This window comes from Balaenoptera physalus (genome assembly GCF_965194825.1).
Source record: "Balaenoptera physalus genome assembly, chromosome: 5".
Classification (NCBI taxonomy): Eukaryota; Metazoa; Chordata; class Mammalia; order Artiodactyla; family Balaenopteridae; genus Balaenoptera; species Balaenoptera physalus.
The window spans coordinates 138162893-138185713 of record NC_138884.1 but is presented as its reverse complement, the minus strand read 5'-3'; the positions used below and the strand labels follow the sequence as shown (position 1 = coordinate 138185713).

The window sequence follows — 22821 nt, the reverse complement described above, 5'->3', positions numbered from 1 at the left end:
TTGGATTTTTTAAATGTGATGCTATGTATCTCTAAGTCACACTGTTTCACCATGTCCTTTTTGTAGCCAGCAATGTTAATGCCAGAAAAACATGAAGACATGCACTGAAACCAAAGTTCTTCCATCAGAAAAAGAAATTAACAGATGTACCTTATGGAGACTTATTTATACCACTATCTAAACATAAGCGCTAACAAACTTAAAAATAATATTAGTCACATTAAAGTGAAAAAATTTTAAACCCTTGCTTTTTCCTATTATATTTATTCTAATATTTACTGCACTTAAGAAACTTCCAACCCTATGAGTCTGTGGTTCATAGAAAGATTCTAATACTATTACTTTTCATTCACATGTCTATCTTGATAGCTAGAAAAGGCGTACAGATACACCAAATAATACCATAGCATATATTCATTCACAGGGTGTTGAATAGCATTTCTTATCTGGAGCATAAGTGCTCTAAAAAGACCAGACTCAAAGAATGTACGAGATGTTATTGGCAATACAGAATTATCCCTTAAAAACTAGCTACCTTTCCTCTCTTCTCTATTCCTTTACTCACTTCCCAGAACATTACCAGTTAAATAGTTTTACTTTGTAACTACATCTATCATAGTAATACAGCTCAGTAGGTCACTCACACACAACAGTGACCTTTCCAAAGAACATTTGAATTTGACATAAAAATACTGTGTAGTCACATCCTATTCTTAGTAAAATACCAATGCTCAGCAAACCTTTACACTGAAAAGAACAGATTTGTGATGCTCAGAACAACAGATGTTAGTTTGCTATTACATTAAAAACAGAACATAAAGACAAAGATATTCACTTGTATCATATGCTGTGAATTGATCATCTGCATCTGCCTGGCATGTCTGGGTCTAAATGAGGAAAGTTGAGTTTCCAAAGGGAGTATCCATTTACTGCTGCAGAGTCAAAGCAATTACATCTCTTTCCTGCTGCACTCATCAGTCATAGTACAAGCCAGATATTCACATTGCAGCTTAAACAAGACTGAAAGGAAGCAGGTATCCCACACCAGGTATTGTGTATGTGAGTGAGATGCTAGAGAGAAGAGACCCAACAATACCGAAAATGGAGGGTAAAGGGAAAGGCTTTGGAGCACTTGGATTGCACTCTGTCATCTTGTCACTTTCCCACAGAATTAACTTAATTAGCCTCTCCCCAGTATTAGGTTCTGCTCCTAACCTTGAATAGTGGCTGATGGAAGTGTGTGTCACTGCAGCCCCACCAGATGAGCACTCGTCTGCTCTGTAATGGTGATTTGCCTCCGGTGAAAAATAGGATCACTCTCTCTGCCTATTGATTTCTGAAAAAGAAAATGCTCCCTCCCAACCAGCACTGCACTATTAGTTTTGTTATCACTTTTCATAGAGCTGCACTCTTCCCTACGCAAAATTGGAAAAAAAAAAAAAAGTATCAAACCCTTGCCAGAGGTAGAAACCAAAATCCAATTATCTAACCGATAGAAACACTTATATTCTATCTTTGAAAAAGGGTTATCATTTTAAAAATAGAATGTCATTGCCAATGTTTAATGTGTAATTTAAGTTTACAAAGGAAATATACACTCACTGAAATATAAAAATGAAGTAAAAATGTAATGCTTATATCTAAGCTTAAATTCTTATTGTTTAAAATTCACAATTCCATCCATTACATTTATAAAATAACAGGTGGAATCCTTGATCAACGAACCTCATATAAGAATCTTTTATGAGAATAATATAATTCCTAGGCCCTAGATTGCTTATTGCTTTTTTTATTCCTGAAACAGAAACAATCTATTTCCAAGGTAAAAAAAAAAAACAACTTCTATTACTTCAGAAATTTTGGTTAGAAGAATCAATTATTAAAAACTTTATTTATCCATAACCACAGTGTTTTACCTACAATAAATTACCAAGTTACAAAACAATAAATTACAAAATAAAATTGCTCTGCAATGCAATTAAACTTTCTTCTAATAACTATAGGATCATAATCATTACTTTAATTATATTGGGGGAAGCTATAATAAAACAAATTAAGTTGGGATTTAATTTCGAGATGGAAGACTGGTAACCATGTTTATTTCCTTCCTTTCCTGACACTAATTGAAATGAGAGAAAATAATAAAAATTTTAAATATTTAAAAGCCCTTCTGTGTAAAGATACAGAAAGGTTGAAAGTAGGAGAACAGAAAAATATAAACAATTCTAAATACATCTGTGAAAAATTACATTGGATCAATATTAAAATTGACAGAATTAAAAAAACAGATGTGTAAATATAGAAGACTGAGCATACTCTTCTCAGTGATTGTAATAATGTCCACTGAAAGAAAAAACCTACTTATTTTAATAGAAATCATTTGTTATAGATAGTTGTATAAATAGGTATCGAGGGTCAAAAGAGCAAAAAATACTAAGGTAAGATGTAGGTAATATGTACAGAAACTGGCTATTCTCCTTAGGGCTGAGAGACTAAAAGAAAGACTTAAGGTTCTCTGAACTTGGACGCCTGCAGAAGCTTGAAGAAAGGACCTCGTGGAATTGGATTCAGACCTTTGAGGAAAGGCATTCTCTGGTGGTGCTTCAGACTTAATAGAAGGACCTCCCAGAACCGAGACTTACATCTCTGAGAAGCAAGTGTTGCCCAGTGGCAGCGGTTATCTCAAGTGTTTTGAGGAGGGGCTTGAGAGGCAGAGATTCAGCCCTCTGAGGAGAAGGTAGCCTGACTGTGGTTGAAGCTTCATAGGTTGAGGGATGTGGATGGCTCTAGAAGTGTGAGAAAAGGCAGAAGTTGCAAGCAACTACTGCTGGAACCAATCTCTGCTGTCTTTGGTAAAAATCAATTGATGGAGCATGTGACAGGACCAATTAAATAGGAAGGAGTAATTCCCTTCTCTCTTTTCCTACCTTCCCACTTCCTTTATTCTATCGCATTGGAAGAATCTAAGAGAAGCCAATTGGCAATGAAAAAATGTAGCTTGCTCAGTCTCAGCCCAGCATCACAGAACAAAATTTGGAAGGAAGTGTTTGGAGTCAAGGAACAATAGCTTAGTAACTGAGTCAGTTAACTCTTTTAGTTACTTGGCATCTGTAAACACCCTTCCTCACATATTTAACCTTCAGTACAACTACAATAAAGCACTGTACAAGATGCAGCTATCCTTCATACAGTCAAGGTCAGGCTCACCTTATCCCTAAAAACGGGAAACAAGAATTCCTAGCAATCTTCTAATCATTCCTGAAATCATAGCCATGGTACCCATCTTTTGGCAATGTTAATTGCTCCTCAAATTCAGCCACATTCACATATGAATATTCTGAAAACTAATGGCTATTTTAAACGTAACCGTGAACAACATCATGAAATAAAAAGAGAAAAAGGGAGAGACAGAAAAAGGTGTGTGTGTGTGTGTGTGTGTGTGTATATATATATATATATATATATATATATACACACACACATCAAGAAGTAACATATTCAAAACGGCTTCAGGTAACAGCAGCTCTGTAATGGTTACCATAGTTGATATTTATAACTTATCTTTTTCTACACAGCTTATGGTCCCTTGGTCCTAAACCAACAACTCAGCTGATTGGGGTTCTTTACCTTGTGAGGTGAGTCAAACCTGTGTTCATGAAGGATAGGAATCTTCAGTGGTTCAACTGCTTCTGGGTTGTGATACGTTCCCTATCTTATATGACATGAATGTAACACAAGGTACCCCAGAATTACCTTGTGTTACCAGAGTTCCAAATAGTGTCATTTCTGGTATGTTATTAGTTAGCAATCCAATATCCTTTGATATTCAAAATTAATCATCCAAGCCAATATAATAACCCTGGCTGGTACGTTGGTTGGTTTATTGATTGATTGTTTGCCTGCTGGTTCAAGGGCATGAAGATCCCTCATACTGGATGTAATGTACAGTGGTAATCTCATAAGCAAGAGAGAGAGTGCATCCATGCCTGCAGGAAACTTTTCAAGTAACTTTCTAGAGATTAAGGTACAGTGTGATTGTTTATCACCATTCCAAAGGAATAAGTATGTGATTAATGTGTGTATTAGAGAGATTTACTGCAGATGAATTAGATAATTTTATACTGGATAATCATTTATGTTGAATAAGCCATGTCTGATTGATTTCTACATATTAATGCAAAATCAGTGGAATGAACATAACGTGGTTCACTATAGGTCTTGGGTTCATCCCTTCCCCACCTAAACATACACTTTGATACAGACTATTTTCTCTCTAGCTCATTCTGCTTGACCCCCGATGGGTCAAAGAAGAAATCAAAACGGAAAGAAGAAAATATTGATACAAATAAAATTGCAAACACAACATGCCAGATCTTATGGGATGCATCAAAATCAGTACCAAAAAGGAAATTTACATAAGAGGAAAGTTCACATAAACATCTACATTAAATATCCCAAATAAACCTAACTTTAAACCTCAAAAAATAAAGAAGAACAAACTAAGTCTAAAATTATCATAAGGAATGAAATAATAAAGATTAGGGAAGAAATAGAGACTAGAAAAAACAGGAACAATAAAACTAAGAGTCAGTTTTGTGAAAATATTAACAAAATTGACAAATCTTTAGCTAGACCAAGAAAAAAAGAGAGAAGACTCAAATAAAATCAGAAATGAAAAAAGAGACATTATAAATAATGCCAGAAAAATGAAAAGAATCATAAGAGATTACTATGAACAATTACTCACCAACAAATTGGACAACCTAAAAGAAACAGAAAACTTTCTAGAAACATACAACCTAGCAAGACTGAATCATGAATACAAAGAAAGTCTAAACAGAGCTATGACTATTAAGGAGATTCAATCAGTAAACTAAACTTTCCAGCAAGTAAAAGGCCAGGACCAGATGGCTCTACTTAAGAAATCTACCAAATATTTAAAGAAGACTTAACGCCAATCCTTCTCAAACTACTCCAAAATATGGAAAAGGAGAGAACACTTCCAAACTAATTTTTTGAGGACATTACCCTGATGCCAAACCCAGAAAAAGATACTACAAGAAAACAGACAAACAACAACAAAAAAAACTACAGGCCAATATTCTTGATAGATAGAGATGCAAAAATCCTCAATAATACCAAAAACCAAATCCAAAATCACATTAAAAGGATCATACACCACAATCAAGTGGGATTTCTCCCTGGGATGAAAGTATGCTTCAACACACGAAAATCAATCAATGTGATACACCACATTACAGAAGGAAGGATAAAAATCATATGATCATCTCATTTAGATGCAGAAAAATTGCTTGGAACAAATGGTAATGCTATTTTTACTTTTTTTGTAGAACCTCCATACTGTTTTCCATAGTAGCTGCCAAATTTTCCATTCCCACCAACAGTGCACAAAGGTTACAATTTCTCCACATCTTCACCAACACTTGTTATTTTCCATTTTTTAAAAAAAATATATTTATTTATTTATATATCTGGTTATGCTGGGTCTTAGTTGAGGCACGTGGGATCGTCGTTGCTCTGTGCAGGATCTTCGTTGCAGCATGTGAGATATTTTTAGTTGCAGCGTGCAAACTCTTAGTTGTGGCATGTGGGATCTAGTTCCCTGACCAGGGATCAAACCCAGGCCCCCTGCATTGGGAGCACAGTCTTGAGTACTGGACCACCAGGGAAGTCCCTGTTATTTTCCATTTTAATTTTTTTATATAACGGCCATTCTAACAGGTGTAATGTAACATCTCATTTTGGTTTTGATTTGCACTGACCTAAGGATGTTGAGCATCTTTTCATATACCTGTTGCCATTTAAATGTATTCTTTGGAGAAATGTCTATTAAAGTCCTCTGTCCATTTTTAAATCAAGTTATTTATGTATTTTAGATATTTACCTAAAATAACTGAAATCAGAATCTTGAAGAGATTTTTGTATTCCTACATTCATTGCAGCATTAGTCACAATAGACAAGAGGTAGAAACACTTAAATGTCCACTGATGGATGAATGGGTAAAGAATATGTAGTCTATACATACAACGAAATATTTGTCAGCCTTAAAAAAGAAGGAAATCCTGTTATATAAGGCAACATAGATGAACTATGAGGACATTATGCTAAGTTTAATAAGCCAGTCACAGAAGTTAGAAATACCACAGGATTCCATTTATAGGAGGCATCTTAAGTACCAGACTCTTAGAAACAGAAAATAGAATGGTGGTCGCCATCGCCTGAAGAGGGGGAAATGAGGAGTGGCTGTTCAACTGGTCTAGGGTTTCAGTCATGTAACATGAAAAAGTTCTAGAGACCTACTGTATAATAATGTGCATATCATCTACAATATTGTGCTGTACATTAAAAAATTTAAGAGGGTAGACTTCATGTTATGTGATTTTTGCCACAATAAAAAATAAACTAATAATGACTCCTAGAAATTTTTATAATCACAGCTCCCTAACTACTGCATTTTGAGAAAGACTGATTGTTTAATGATTTATTGGGACTTGATGGTTTATTTGGTGGCAAAGGCAATTACTACCTGACACCTTATTATTAGTTTGTTTTGCTCTCTTGCTATTACCAAAAGGAAGTAAACTTTCTATGAATGTTCTGAATCACCTATAATGGGATTTCTGTGAATTCTTTGAGATTTTTAGATGATCCATATTGTTAAATGTGTGCAAAAAATCTGAGTTAAAGTGTAGAAAGACTGATCACTAATAAGCTCTAAAGATAAACTTCATACTCTCACTAAAACAGTTTTATACATTGAAGTAGGCTAATTTTTATTATAAATGCATTCCTTTTTCTATATTATAACTTAATATGATATAAAAGAGTTATTTAAAATTTGAGAGAAGTAACTTTTTTAGGAATTTCACAAATGAAACCACAATTAACTTTTGTATTTATAGTCTAGCCTACTTTCAAATTAAGACTACCAAATCTTTAGTTAACGCTTTACCTAAACATAATCATAATCCATAAATCAGTTTTGTTTTCTTTTAATAATTGAATTCTTAACTAATATTTAACTATCCACTTTAAAAGACCAAGAACAATGTGTTGACTTTCCAATTTTAAAAGGTGGAATAAGTTTGGCAATTTCTCTTGCACTTTTAGAAATCTTCTCAAACCTACAAGGAGAATTTAGAAACAGAAATGCATATTTAACTTCGGTGAAACAAGAAGCTATCTAAAACTCCAAACCACAAAACAGGAGGAAAGCCTGACAAAACAGTGAAGATCAAGCAGAAGAATTATGTTTTCTTGTTGTTTCAATTTGTATTTCCTCAACTATTGCATAGTGTTTAATTTCATATACTGCCCTTTATATTTGCCCCTGTATTTTGTTATATTTTTCTATAATTTTCTGTTGAGTTATTCATAATTTCCTTATTAAGAACTTCCTTAATTTCTTGCATGAATACATTTTATATTATGGAAAATGGCCCCATTACTATTTATAGACTAGTATGTGTTTCTTCAGTCATTGGAAGGGTTATCTACATTATATAGTCAATCTCCATTTTATTTGGTTTGTTATTTCTAGACTTATATTTGTATACTGCTGCATCAAAAACTCTACAGTTATACAGTTTTACAAAATATGGGTTGGCCACAAAGTTCGTTTGGGTTTTTCTACAACATCTTACAGAAAAACCCGAATGAACTTTTTGGCTAATCCAATATTTGGATTTTAGTAGGGCATGCTTACCAACAAGTCTGCTTGCTTGTTAGGTATTTTGGTTATTGTTGCATATATATTATTCATGTGATTTCAGAATTAGTTTTCAAGTCCTGTGAGGAATACTATTCTGACTTTCTTGGAGTTGAACTGACCCTACATATTAATGTGAGGAATCTTTAAAATAGGGAAGCATTCTATCTGTAATGATAGAATACTTCTCCATTTATTTAGGACTATAAAAGTCTCCCTTGCAAATAACTGGATCAGTTACAATGAGGAGGAAGTGTTAAATTGAGAGAAGAAAGGAGCCTATATTGTAACATTGGGACAAATAAAAGTTTTGTGAAATCAACTTCTTCAAACTAGACTTAGAGCATGGTGCTATATAATCACAAGACACAGTGGACATCATGAGGTCTGTAAATGTCTTGTCTTTTGCTTGTATTTTACCTAAGACCGAAGAAGTCATTCTACTACAGAAGATGCTCAGTTCTGGGTCACCTAATACATATAAACTAATAACCACAATACAATGTGAATACTTTAAAATCTATGTATTTTCAAAATACCATATGAGAGTGAGAAGACAGGTCTTTCTGGTAAAATCAGAAGACAATTTCAAGAAGAAAACGCATTTCAGTTGGTTCTTGTAAATCTGAAGCAGAAAGAAACCAGAAGAGCATGCTAGATGGTTAGAACAGTGTGAATAAAGCATGGATGTTTAATTGAGCATGTTGAGTTGGGAGAATTGAATGTTGAGACATGGGGCTGATAGGTAAATTAAATTCATATCACTAAGGTTTGTGAGTGCCATGGTATCAAGGTTGAATCTTTTACTCAACTAAAGGGATCAGTCCCCTTTCCCTCACACCCCCTAGAAAGACATTTTGTGAATCAACCATAATATATAATGAAATACTTGAGGCAGGACAGGGGGTCCTTAGAAGATGGTTGGAATTATTTAGGAGATAGCAGTGGGAACAGAGAAGAGAAAAAGGATTATTATTTATAAGTTAGAATTGATGGTATCTCTTTAAATGCAGAAGCTATTATTTGCTTATAGTTTCCAGTGCCTAAATTACCCTGGCTGATTTTCAAAGCACTCCAGAAACAAGAGAATATATTGTATCAAGCATGAAGAGATTATCGCTAAATATATTAAAACTAAAACTATAAATATCAGCTTTTGAAGTTACCCAGTAAGATAATGTAGTCTATTATAGTCCATACATGCCAAGATCGAAAGCAAAATCTTAAGTATGTAAATTTCTAATGAGCCACTTTTTAAAATAAGGCTAGTATGTAAAGTACCTGTAGGATTGATTCCCCAATGTGGATTGAGGACTGGTTTCAACTGGCTACATCAGTTTTACCTGGAGAGCATTTTAAAATACAGATTTTGGAGGTTCATTCCCTGAGCTGCTGCCACCAGGGAATCTGCACTCTTACTTTGTGGTGTAACGTGTTTGATTTTTAACTGTGAAGAATTAATATCAAATCTGTTTCTTACAAAGATAATTCTGATATCCAACCTATGACTGCCTATCCACCAATTCAGGTACACATGAACAGGAATCTGCATCTTTGTCAACCACTTCTAAAGGATCATCAACCTGAGATACAAAATTGTTGAAGGGTGGAAATAAATATAAAATCTAATAAACAATTTATCTTGAGAACCATCAATCACTATTTCTCCCAAATGAGTACCCCATTTTAAAGATTTTTTTTCTGAGAGAAGACTAAATTACAGCATAAATTATAACTTTTTCCAATATCTAATGAGCCTCATGAAAAGGTAACATTTTAAGATATTTAGGTTGACTAAGAACATAAAAAACAGTCAGGATATTTATTTGGTAAGTAAAAGGAAACTGAAGATGATTTTTATTTTTATATTTTTAAACATGGAAGGACTTTTTTAAATAAATTTATTTATTTTATTTATTTATCTTTGGCTGCATTGGGTCTTGATTGCTGCCCACAGGCTTTCTCTACTTTCAGCGAGTGAGGGCTACTCTTCATTGTGGTGCATGGGCTTCTCATTGTGGTGGCTTCTCTTGTTGCAGAGCATGGGCTCTAGGCATGCAGGCTTCAGTAGTCGTGGCATGCAGGGTCAGTAGCTGTGGCTCACGGGCTCAGTAGTTGTGGCACATGGGTTTAGCTGCTCCACGGCATGTGGGATCTTCCCAGACCAGGGCTCGAACCCGTGTCCCCTGCATTGGCAGGCAGATTCTTAACAACTGCACCACCAGGGAAGCTCATGAAGATGATTTTTAATAATCATGGAGATCTCAATCTCAGATATCTAAAAAGCTCAGTATTTTATCCTGTTTATCCATTTTAAAACAAATGCTCAATTTACCTTAACCTACGGTGCTTTGGCTTATGAACAATTTTGGATTAATTTTTAGAATTGAAAATAATTTTAATTTGGAAGAATGTTTATATACGTGTATGTATGTATAAATGTGTGTATATATATATATATATATATGCATTATTGTGAATTAAATCCATGTACTTATATTTTAATTACATATATTTTAAGGTGATTTTAGCTTCCCTAGAAATATTCTTTTTAAATTGAAGCGACTTAATGTGAAGCAGTGTGTTGTGGTCAGCAGTCAGCAGCTTAAAATAGCAGCCGAAAAGGAGTGAAAGAGCTGCCTCAATCATGTGCTTTATTCTTTCAAAGAATCTCCCATTATAGTATAAATCCTTCAAGACAAAAACAAAAAACAAAACCTGAGCCCTTTCTTATTTTCGTGCTTGCTATCTGAAATCTAGTTGAAATATAAAAACATAGAGCTTTCTACTAGTGTCAGAAAGATGACATAGATTAGGTCAATAATATTAAAATTTCAAACTTCCATTTTGGATTTGGAAAATCTCCTTTACATTTCTTATTTGAATTAGCATTTATGATTATTAGTTATTTCTATTTTTATTATTTTATGGTTAAATGTCCTCTCAGAAACCCTCATGTATATTTTTTCTGAGACCCACAATTACAACTCTCATCTTTTACAACTTTCTCTGCATATATCATAAGTATGATAATGTAAAACTATGATAATGACAGTATTGAAACAAAAATGGATATGATGAGGAATCTGAGTGCAATCAGAATACCAATTATGGCATACTCTCATATAAACTTAATTAGATAGGGAAGGAGAATATTTTTAGACATTTCTTTCACCAAGAAGATATGACATCTAGGCAGAAGGAAAAGGACAACTTCATTTTAATAAGTGTTTAAAGATTTCATAATGACTATAAGAAGGGAATAAAGGTTACATTGATAGAGTTTATATTCTTATAGCAATTCTGTATGGCTTTCTAAAGAGATAAATTCATATAATTCTATGGTTAACGATGATTTATTTTATAAATGTTTAAAATGTTTTCATTTTAACTTAAATAAAAGAAACATGTTCATTCCATTTAGTCATATAATCTATCACCCCATTCATATAAGTAGATTTAAATAATGTTATTTTAGTGCAGTAAGTAGTGCTCAACCTGAAATCAGACTTAATTGCAGGATAGGACGTATTTTTAGATTAGTTTAGGAAAATAATTGCAATATTTTGGTAGTAGTAACAAGCATGATGAAAACAACTTGTACCATTTCACTGCAATTTACCACAGGACTCCCCTGGTGGCACAGTGGTTAAGAATACCCCGCCAATGCAGGGGACATGGGTTCGATCCCTGGTCCAGGAAGATCCCACATGCCATGGAGCAACTAAACCCGTGTGCCACAACTACTGAGCCTGCGCTCTAGAACCCGCGAGCCACAACTACCGAAGCCCGCGCGCCTAGAGCCCGTGCTCCGCAACAGGAGAAGCCCCCGTGATGAGAAGCCCGCGCACCACAACGAAGAGTAGCCCCCGCTCACCGCAACTAGAGAAAGCCCGTGCCCAGAAACAAAGACCCAACACAGCCAAAAAAAAAAAAAAAAAAAAAATCAAAACAGGTGCTAAAAGGTCATAAATTTCTAAAATAAAAAGAAATTTAGTACAAAACTTCCTAATAATATGCTGACTTCTAGCTTTAACACTGGTTGATTTTCATTATAGTATATATTTTCCTGTCCATTTCAATGTTCATTAAGATTGCAAATTCAAAAATATCTCTTTGCTTTCATCTAATACTATAACCTAGGTGGTATGAACAGTTGGCCCAATATACAAATCAAATCAATCCTTGACCCATGTTTTCAGAACTGAATAGTACAAATAAATAGAAACTTTTCAATAGATTTTAAAAAGAACAAATTTCTGTTACCAAATTTCTGTTGGTGGGATTACTCCTGTGGTCTCAAAAGTTAAACACAAAAGATGCTAAGTGTCCACATTCTAAATTAACACAATTCATAGCAGCTTCCTACAGCGTTTAATTGACATCTCCCATCCCCTATATCAACATTATCCAATAGAAATATAATGCAAGCCATATACATAATTTAAAATTTTCTCATTCACATTAATAAAGTTATAAAAAGAAAAAAATTATTAGTATAAAATATGGCTTATGAGAAAAATGTACTTTTCTCATAAAATAAAAAAAAAGAAACAGGTGAAATTCATTTTAATAACACAGTATTTAAACAATATATTCAAAATATTTTCAACATGTGATACATTTTGAAACAGAGAAAATGTATATCATTGATTTTTATCCTGTCTTTGAAATCTGATGTGTGCTTTACATTTCCAGTATATATCGATTAAGAGCTGTCATATTTCAAGTACTCAATACACACATGTAGCTAGTGGCTAGCATAATAGACAGTGCAGGATTAGGAAAAAGAGGTCCCTCTTTTAGTAGAGTAGGTTCATTAAAAGAGGCTATCAAAGAGCTAGAGAAAGGAGCTCTAACTCATAAACGTTGGGGATGCCAGTGTCCTTGTAATCTTACCCTGGACCCATAAGAAATGGACACAGGTTTTTCTTCCCTTAACAGCCATCTGAGGAATATCTAGGCTACCTGCCAGTCTCCCTCTACTACCCAACAGGGGAAAAATAAATGAAGAGAGGTGGTACAAGGGAAGATTGTCAAGAAATGAATGGGCTAGGCCCCTCTCCCATGAAATCCTTGTTCCCACAGATACCCACAAGCCTGAGATTTGACCTCGGAGGGCATATGGTATTGAGAGCACTAGAGCTGTGAAAGAAAGGCTCACATATCAAAAGAATGTGTGATGATGATTCCAACAGCTGGAAGTCAACCAGAAAATTTGGCCAAACCTTCCAAGGAACTGTAGAGGCATAAAGTGAGCTTCCAAGACCCTCACTGATGGGCTGGCTGAAGCCACCACCTGATACCAGCAACCCATAGACAGCCAAATAAGGAGAAGCCGAGAACTTCTCCTAAGCAAACAAGAGAAGGTCTGCCTTTTTCCTCTTGCTCTTCCACCCCACATTGGAGGAGCCAGTGCAGGGAAGATTTAGAGGGTGAGGTGTATGAAAAGCAGTCCACAAACAAATCCTTACCTCCCCCAGCAAGTCACTAGAGCCAAGGCTCTAACTTATACTGGGAGAATGAAAGAACTTTGAATCAGGTTTGAGTCTTGAGATAAGACTGTTTGTAAACCAAAATTACATCATTTCAGAAGCTGGCTAATGTTGTTAAAAGATGTGATACCCCTGGAGAAAAGATTGTTTGGCAGAGAAAAATTGAGATCATGACTGGGGAAAAAAGATAAAGTTATAAAACTATTTCATGTTTATATACCAATGAGTTGTGACTTCTCAATAAACTAGCTATATATATGCTATCCCAAACAAAATACTGTGGATGAAATGTTTAAAACACAGCGTGGTGTTAAAAGGTGAAAAAGAGACATGGAGTTTGGAGAAAGGTATTAGGAGATAACCTCAGTTATCTTAGTTGTAAAGATGGATTGTGTAGGTCCTCAAATACCAGGAAGAAAGAACAAGTACTTTTCTTTAAAACAAGGTATGGCCAAAGTTTTTGATCCAAAAAGTGACATCATTGGTCCTTTAAAAAATTAAAAATTTTTGAGAGATACTGTAGAGTTTAAATTAGAGTGGGAGTAATAGAGAAAGGAGAAAGATAAATTAGCCGGCAGTTAAGACAAGCAAGAGGGAATGAGTACTGTAATTGCACAAATGAATGGAAAGTAAAAGGGAGATTTGAGAAACATTTGAAAAACATTTCTGATAAATATGATGACTGACTGATTGTTGGTAGTACTGTTATGCAGAGAAAGGAGATAGAAAGAGCTTTCTGGCCTCCGGGTTAAATGTTGGTGGAGGGGTATAATGAATGCCCGAAGCAAAAGTGAAGAGCAGTGAAACGGCAGTTTAGAAATGATGATAGCCTGTAAAGTGTGAGATGCTTAAGGGACATTCAAGAGCCCATGTCCATCAAGTAAGCACTGGGACTAGAGATCTAAAATTAAAGAGCTGTCAGCAATAGAGATAAAAATTCTGGAGGGAACAGCATATAGTGAGAGCTGAAACCAAGGCACAGGACGAGATGTCCCTGGAGGAGACTAAAGAAGAGTGGGCTCAGCGGAGAAAACCATGTCACTGAGGCCAAAGAAGGAAGGAATGGAAAGCAGTCGTCAACAGCCTCACAGGGTGCAAAGATGCAAGAGGATAAGAATCACTAAGAAGCCATTAGTTTTGGCAAATAGGAAGTTATTTGTGGCCTTAGTGAAACAGATTCAATGATATGACAACAATTCTGGGAGCACCTGACGAGACAAAGGGAATGTGAACTTGAAGATAATATTAAAATGTTTTAAAAAGACAAAAAAAAAAAAAAAGAAAGAAAATGAAAGAGATTAGGAAGTGATTGGGACAGAAGCGGAAGCAGTGGTGGTAGAATAACCCAGAACTGTAACAGTCCTGAGCTAGATTCAAGGGAGAACTTCTGAAACTCTTAAGAGATTGATCAAGGCACTAATAGAGGCTATGAATTCTAGAATAAAGATTGTCTGCAACCCAGGCTAGCTACATATAATCTTGTCTAGAAACTGGACTGCACAAAGTAGTCCAGTTTCTAAAGGAGTGGTAATTCCGTCACATAACAAGCTTTATTACTACAAAAATGCTATATTAAAAAAAAAAAGTCAGATTGTATTGTAATCTGTACCTATCAGAAATCCTGAGAACAATTTAAATATATTCCAAAATAACTAAATATATGAAACGTGTTTAAATTAAGTACATTTCAATTAATTAATTAACTTCTCTTTTATTCTCCCCAGAGAGTAAAATTATTACTTACTACATGTCAGTCTCTATAACCAAAGTACAAAAATATGATGCCAAAATTTAAACAAAATCATTTTTTCCTTTGCATTAGAAGAACTTGAGAGAAAGAGGTGAATCATGAATTATTTAACCCTTTATATTTTACTTCATTTAAAACATGCCAGTGTTCATATTCACTTCAAAGGAGCATAGATTTTAACTTTCATTTCCAAAGGTAATATTTTGACCAATATCTAAATTTTAAAATTTTAGAGATGTTTATATTCTTTATAAATTCTATATAAGACAGCATAATTCTCAGAAGAGTGACGTGAATATAAGTAAAATCCTGTTATATTTTTAAATGTTTTTTACTTCCGAAAAGCTAAAAGAACAACATGGAAGGTTTTTTCTAGTTAGTATATACCTATGTTTATAATGTCCAGGACTATCCTTCTAAAATCTTCCTAAGGCAGAAGAGAAATGGAAACAATATATTCAAAGAAAGCAACTCCATCAGATTTAAACTCATTTTTTAAAGTCTTTTCCTTCTTACACTATTTAATGTTATGAGTTCATAGGCACCTGTCCTAATGATTCTTTGTAAAGAGATATTACAATATAGGACTGCTCAAGACGAGAAGAGAAAAAAATTAGAGCAACGTCCAACTCACCAGTAAATGGGATACTAAAAGCTAAAAGATAACAGTGCACAGAAATGGGTAATTGCAACAAAAAAAAAAAAAAAAAAGAAATGGGTAATTGCCATCTGTCTCCTAAAAACACAGAAGCCTACGCAATGCCAACCAATATGTTCTGTCAAAGAAGTGACTTAAAATATGTTCTGCTAACACTAAAATGGCAATAAGCAATTTGAAGGGAAACGTATACTTGACCAAATTGTCCCCCAAGCTCATAAACACCTCTGTTTGTGCCCTTGGAGTTTATCAGGGCTGTGGGAGACATTTATTGACTTCTACTTGATCTCCTATTGCCAAAACACACCAAGGTTAACACAGTTACTCAACACCTTTGATGCAGCCAGGAAAATGTTCGACTGAAAAATATGTGCAATTTAACAAAGCAAGCAGCAACTGCCTGCAGGAAGTTCTACAACCACAATCATTCAAAATGTCACAGTTAACTCAGTGCCGTGACAGCTCCACTCTGTGAGCACCCCTCAAGACTGCCTGTTCAGAAGAGACAGGACAGCTTTTAAACAGAGGTTTATTTTCACTTCTGAGTTATCCCTCGAACTTGGATCAAATATTGTGTTTAGAAAGTCTCGAAATAAAACAAATTACTTTGTATCAGATATCTAAATAATCTGAAATTTTTACTAATGCTCTAAAATAATTCACATAGTGTTCTCTGTTTGACCTAAAAGGAACATATGTGACCCCAATTCAAAACATGAATCAAAATACACACTAGAAATCCTGCTAACGGAGAATTTTCTTGCAATATCTGGTCTCTCCCAATCCTAGCCAGCCACTCAGTAGTGATAACATAAACACACCACTTCCCCATTGCTAATTAAGAAATCACAAAAATGTATGGTAAATTAATAACTTATAAGAGACCATAGTTCAGAAAGTAGGAGCAACAAAAAGAAACTCAGAAGCTAAGAATTTGAAACCTTTGTTGCCATTGACTTAATAAATGATCTCGGGTAAATCAACCTAAATTGAACTTCCAGGCAATACCTATGACTGAAGATGATGTTGTCCCAGTATTTTCACAACACTGTTAAATGTGCTATTCTTGTTGCTACAGGCAAACCATTAATGAACAATTCAGCTTGCCAGTAATTAAAGTTGATTTAAATACTAAACGACCCCATGCCAGCCATCGAGAAGAGGTGTTTTTCCTCTACTCATGCTTATTTGCTTCCATTCCACATTATAAGCAAGATAACTTGCTACTCAGATCACTTTCATTTTGGTTCGATTGCCTGCATTTTGCTGCATAAATTTTAGTCTTTTTTTTTAAGGTATAAATTTTGGGGGATACTACAAGAGAACTAGTAAAATTGATACGCATTATAATCACTTATCCTTCCTCCCTTCCTCCCCATTAAAGCTCGACTTTACACAGAAGACCAATTTCTAAAATAAATATTATCATTGTATAACACATAACCTAATCTACTACATGATAATTCCAGCAAATATTGATATAGATCCTTTTACCAGTTTTAGATGAAAGATGGGTGTGCTAAGCCATTTTCTCTATTTACAGATGCACTAAATATAAAAAATACTTAAGTTCATTCCTAATGGAGTATTTGAAAACTCTTAGGTCATGCACTAGCATATCTCCTTAATAAATTAGGTCAGGTTTAAATCAAGCAAAAAATAACATTTTCTGTTATAATATAAAAAGTTAGCAGGCATAAGGAAGTATTAATTACTGGACTCGTGCATATAGAGTGGCATGAGCAAATTTAAATATTTTTATGCCTAGTGTAATATACCAGTGACAAATGTTAAAGAAATACCTCATTTTATTGACTTTTAGCAGACTTCCTGTTATTAAACATATGAAATATATAGAATGAAATCAAAAACACCAAAACCATGGTATTTTTTCATGTTTTCATCTGTCCAACCATCTATATTTAATCTTTTACATTTTCTTATAATACTAAAAGGAGTATTATTTCAAATTGAACTAAAATACACTGTGATATATAATATACTAGAACATATTTTTAGAAAGAAAAATTTCTTAGCTAGATTTTCTTTTAAACAGGCAATGTACTTCCTATGCAAGAATACATTCTGAACTTGTGTCTATGAACTGTTTAAGTCTGCCATGTGGCATTTCTATGTTATATATAAATGAATTCCATATTAGGATTGTAAAATAAAGTAGGACGAAGAAGTTCTCATCTCCATTGCCTAATAGGATGAATATACATTTAATATTAATGTATTAATACATTAAATATTATACATTTAATATACATTAAATATTAAACAAATAAATAAACAATTTCATAAATATAAGGAGAAACAAAAGCCAAAACTAAACATCCAGATGTGTCTAGAAGTAGGTGACATGGCACGGCTTTTTAACTCTCTTTCACCATAGCTAGTGACAAGAAAAGAATATGTGTCTCAGTAATACTCTAAGAATTTGTATTGATCTACCAATTTGAGGGCAAGCAGATTAAGGGAGATTGAGGGCAAGCAGATTAAACAGCCCAGGAAAAGATCAGAGAAAACTCTTAAACCCCAAACATCAAGGCAAGACCCCCTCAAAGACATAGGTCAGTGAAAACAGCCACCAAGATTCAACATCTTCCATGCCACTGTACTAAAAACTGAAAAGTTGTTGAAGCCATAAGAGTGGAATATCTCCATTTCACAGACTCATGAGTGAGAAAAATAAATGTCTTTTTTGTCCCTGAGATCATGGGCACGTTTGTTATTCAGCACTACTGCCACATAAATTGACTAATACATCTTCTCACTTTATTTGGAAATAGTTTGTTTATTGATACTCCTGAGCTTAGCTGAGAGAGTCTTGGATTGGTTCAAGGATGGGACTGGATTTAATTTTGCCCCACATATATCTTTATTCTGGAACTAGCAGCTACCCAGAACATATTCCCCTCATGGCAGAAGGTGGAAGTCCAGGACAAGTTATAATGCAAGCACATTCAAAGCATCTGTTCATGACATCTTTGCTCACGTTCCATTAGCCACAAAATGCAAAGTCCAATGTCAATGTCAGATGGTGAAGTCCAAAACCAATATAGCAGGAAATTATTTTCCCCTCATGGTGCCAGGGAGAGAGTAAAAATTAGCTGAAGGATAAATGTATTTATGTCAGAAGGACATCAAATATCAGAAAGAATTAGCCTGCACAAACAACAGGATCTGGATGGAGCTACGTAAATTCATCATGAGCAAGATAAAAAGAAATGGTGTAAAAACTATACACATACACTACAGAAAAAATAATTTCAGTAGAACACATAACACAGAGAACACTGGCTGATTTCCTACCAATGTTTTACACTATAAAAAACCTTAATAAAGAAATTTAATTAAATTTTTTAAGGTAAGGGGAAATATGATAGCTCAAAGGTGAGATGTTATAACAACAAAATATAAAGTGAGAGAGTATGAGCTAAAGCTAAGAAGATAGCGAACTAAAACACAACTCTGATACAATAAGCAAACTCTAAATAACAGAAATCAGGAAAGACCTGGCTAAAATCAAATAAAACTAATGTTGTATAAAAGGCTTCAAGTAATCAAATGAATACAGAGATAGAGGCAACAAGATTAAAACAACCAGAGTAGTGATGATGGATAAGAAGGATGAGTAAGAAAGAAACACCATAAAGGTAATTTGTGGTTCTTAAGTACAGACTCCTAAGAAACAAACAAGAAATAAAAAGAAAAATCAGAAAATCATTCATAGAAAATCATTCATAGAAAATCATTCATACAGGAAACTTAGGAAATCATTCATAGAAAATCATTCATACAGGAAAATGATTCTGAAGTATAGAAAGACTTAAATCTGCAACTGAAAGAAATATGCTTTATTTGGAAAATTTGATTTAGAGTGGCTGAGATAGAAATAAATCATAGTTAAATAACAGAAATTCAAGAAGAACAACTATTCCTTCATTCAATTAAAAAAAAGGGTCACCTATAAAGGAGGAAAATGAGGTCAGCCTCAGACTTCCTTAGTGCCAGTAAATTGAAGTAGTGTTTATGAAATTCCAAGGAAAAGAGAGTGTTATCAAAATATGTCCTGTTAATGTGTGTCACTTAATTATAAAAATGGGGGACATATATTCTCTACAATGGCAGAGAATATAATACTCATAAGCCCTCCTTGATAAAAATAGTTCTCAACAAGGAAATGTAGCAGACCACAAGATGACTCAAATAAAGAAGTCAGGGATGGAGAAGCTACAGGAAGGGAGATGGTGGTGAGCAGTAAATCCGTTCACATGTAGAACTAAGACCAAAAAAAAAAAATAATAGGAATTATGATGCAGAAAAGAACGTAAATATTATGAATATTTTCAAACTCAAAAATACAAGGAGAGGAAAAGAAAGTGAACAATGCTAATTGTCTCCTCCTTCATAGTATTACTCTCTTAAGACTGGAGCATTAAATTAGAATAAAACATGTTGATCCTAAACTCTAAACTATGTTCATAAATGTTTATTTTAAGGGTATTTTTAATAACCAATAATCCTAGTGGTAAAACTTTTTTCTGAAATTTAGCTTCCTTTCAAGTTCTTCAATTTGTCTTTTCTTCAGTCATGAAATGACTGAAACAACTGTCTGTCTTCTGAAGTCTTTGAAAAGGAGAGTGGATAGACTGGGTACAAAAACTCTCAAATTATTACAGGACTCATAACTCTAGTTTTAAATAAAATGATAAAGGTAAAGAAAACATTGAACAATTACCTTTTTTATCATGTTAAGAATTACATTTATCTTTTCTTCAGATAAATTGAAATAAAAAATAAGATTAAATACATATCAACTTTTATACCATGAATATCATGGTGCCATTGTTACGAAATCATTTGTCTGCACACACAACTGCCTTATTCTACAATACTCTAAGCTCTACTCTCATGTCAGCTTTGTCCTCAGACTGGCTTCATTCATAGTCAAAAGACTGCCACCAGTGGCAACCAGAGCTTAATCAGGACTTCCAGATATGATTATGCTCATTGTACACTGCGTAACTGTAGGGCACACTGTTCTCAATGTGGCCTTTTTATGCAGGTTACATGACGGTTGTGGTCCTAGACAGGGAAAATCCATTTGCTTCCCATACCTAAGGAATACAAGTGCTGATGTTCATGCTTAATCGGGTCATTCTTGAATGAAGCCCTCTAGCCAGGAGAGCACCTTGAAACCTTTGGCTTAGAACAGGGTCACACACCCATCACTGAACTAATCACTGTGTCAAGAGATAGAGATTAACAATCAGGGTTGAGTTAATTTCACCCAAATAACACAACTCTACACACTGGGGCTAGAGAGTGGGCTTCACATTGGAAAAGGAGTAAAATGGATGTTTGCAAGACAATCACATTGTCCACTACAGAGGAGTTTCTATTCAGGCTTAATATCAAGTAACTGAGATGCATGTAGAAAATGAATTATTCTATCAGTTGCTTCCTTTCTAAATTGAAGTTATACTTTGTGACCCAAATATCTGCAAATCAAAGGTACTAGTTATCCAATAGAGTGTATTCCCTGAGATTTATAGGTGCCTATTAGAAACAAATAAATGTTCACAAACAATCTAAGAATCAACTAACACAATAATTTATCGCTAAAGGCATCCTGAACACAGGAGCTCTAAAAGTATTGATTCATTGTAAATAATGCCCCAAGAGGGCTGTTTTTAAAGCTGAGTTTTAAAGCATAGTTCACAGGTACAGTCTTACCTACAGTGCAAGTATTTTTATGCACAGGAAATTTTTCTAGCGTTAATACAAATACAGGAATGGCAACCCCATCAATAAAGTCTGGCTGAAAAACAATAGCCATCTATCTATATGTTGATCGGCTGTGAAAAACAAATACAAACCAACACACTCTAGATCTAAAAATAAGGGTATCAACATGACAACTTTTTAAGAAGTAGCACATGCACACCCTCAGCAGGATTGAAGGCAAGGCTTCTAAATGACAGTGATAAATGTTGGAAACACTGCAGAGCAAATGGCAAGTGCATCATTCCTTTGAGAAAATGAAGTTTTTGAAGTTGGAAAAAGACCCATTAGATAACTCTATCATTCTTCCACTAGACACAAAGTGACTGAAACTACTATATCTCTTCTGAAGTCTTTGAAAAGGAGAGTGGATAGACTGGATGCAAAATATATCAAATTATTACAGGACTCATAACTTCAATTTTAAATAGAATTATAAAGGTAAAGAAAGCATGGAACAATTAAAAGAACTAAATAAAAAGGCATTTTTATCATATGTTAAGAATTACATTTAAAATTTTCTGACAAAATCTGTACTAGGATTTGACAGATGACACATCTTACAAGAACAGAAATCCTTTACCTAGCTAAACTTAAAAATGGATACAGCCACCAAATTAAACAGCCTGGAAAGAAGATTTTGTACTATGAATGATATGCTGAACATATTTCAGGACAGATGGTCAGCATTTCTGGGAACTTATGAACTCCTCCTGATGTAATAATGAGTGACATCATCATTTATAGCACAGTTACTATCACCTACTGAGGCCTAACAACTCCCAAAAAGGACAAGTCAATAAGCATCCTTTCCCACTGTAGTTTTTGCTTCAACCCCAGATGGGTGCCATTCAAACGTAATTATTTCTTTCTGATTTGAAATTTAGGGTAATGATTAAACCTTCTTTGGCATAATGGTCTATATTTAATTAATTTCTAAGTCTTGATTTGTTTTTTATTATCATTTGCAGGGAAAGAGAAAAGCCAAAACCGATTCAAAGCAAGGATTTAAATTACTTTTTATAGTTCTGTTAACCTAGATTTATAAGCCTTCAGAGCATCTTCTAAATGTTAAAAGGAGTCATACAGAAACAGTTTTCAATTTAAACAGACTGAAAACCAGGCATCCCGTTAAAGTTGGTTAATATTTATAATGCATTTTTCCATAGAAACAGTGTAATAAGAGTGTGCTTTGTAACATATTAAAAGGCAATAGCGTTTTGGTGGGGCTAATGGCAGACTGTGGGAGGGCTCATGCCAAGGAGTACTTCCCAGAACTTCTGCTGCCAGTGTCCTTATCCTCATGGTGAGACAGAGCCACCCCCCAGCTCTGCAGGAGACCCTCCAACACTAGCAGTACACTAAGTACAAGCAAGAACTACAATTCTACAGCCT

The 22821-nt window shown here is 34.4% G+C and overlaps 1 long non-coding RNA gene across 2 annotated transcripts in view; it reads left to right on the top strand.

The window, feature by feature from the left end:
- Positions 1–22821, top strand: part of LOC309661022 — a 124651-nt gene that overhangs the window by 4486 nt on the left and 97344 nt on the right. For both annotated transcript variants that reach the window (XR_014263801.1, XR_014263802.1), the window contains exon 2: positions 3576–3635. This is a non-coding gene — a long non-coding RNA (uncharacterized lncRNA). The remainder of the gene's footprint in view (positions 1–3575; positions 3636–22821) is intronic.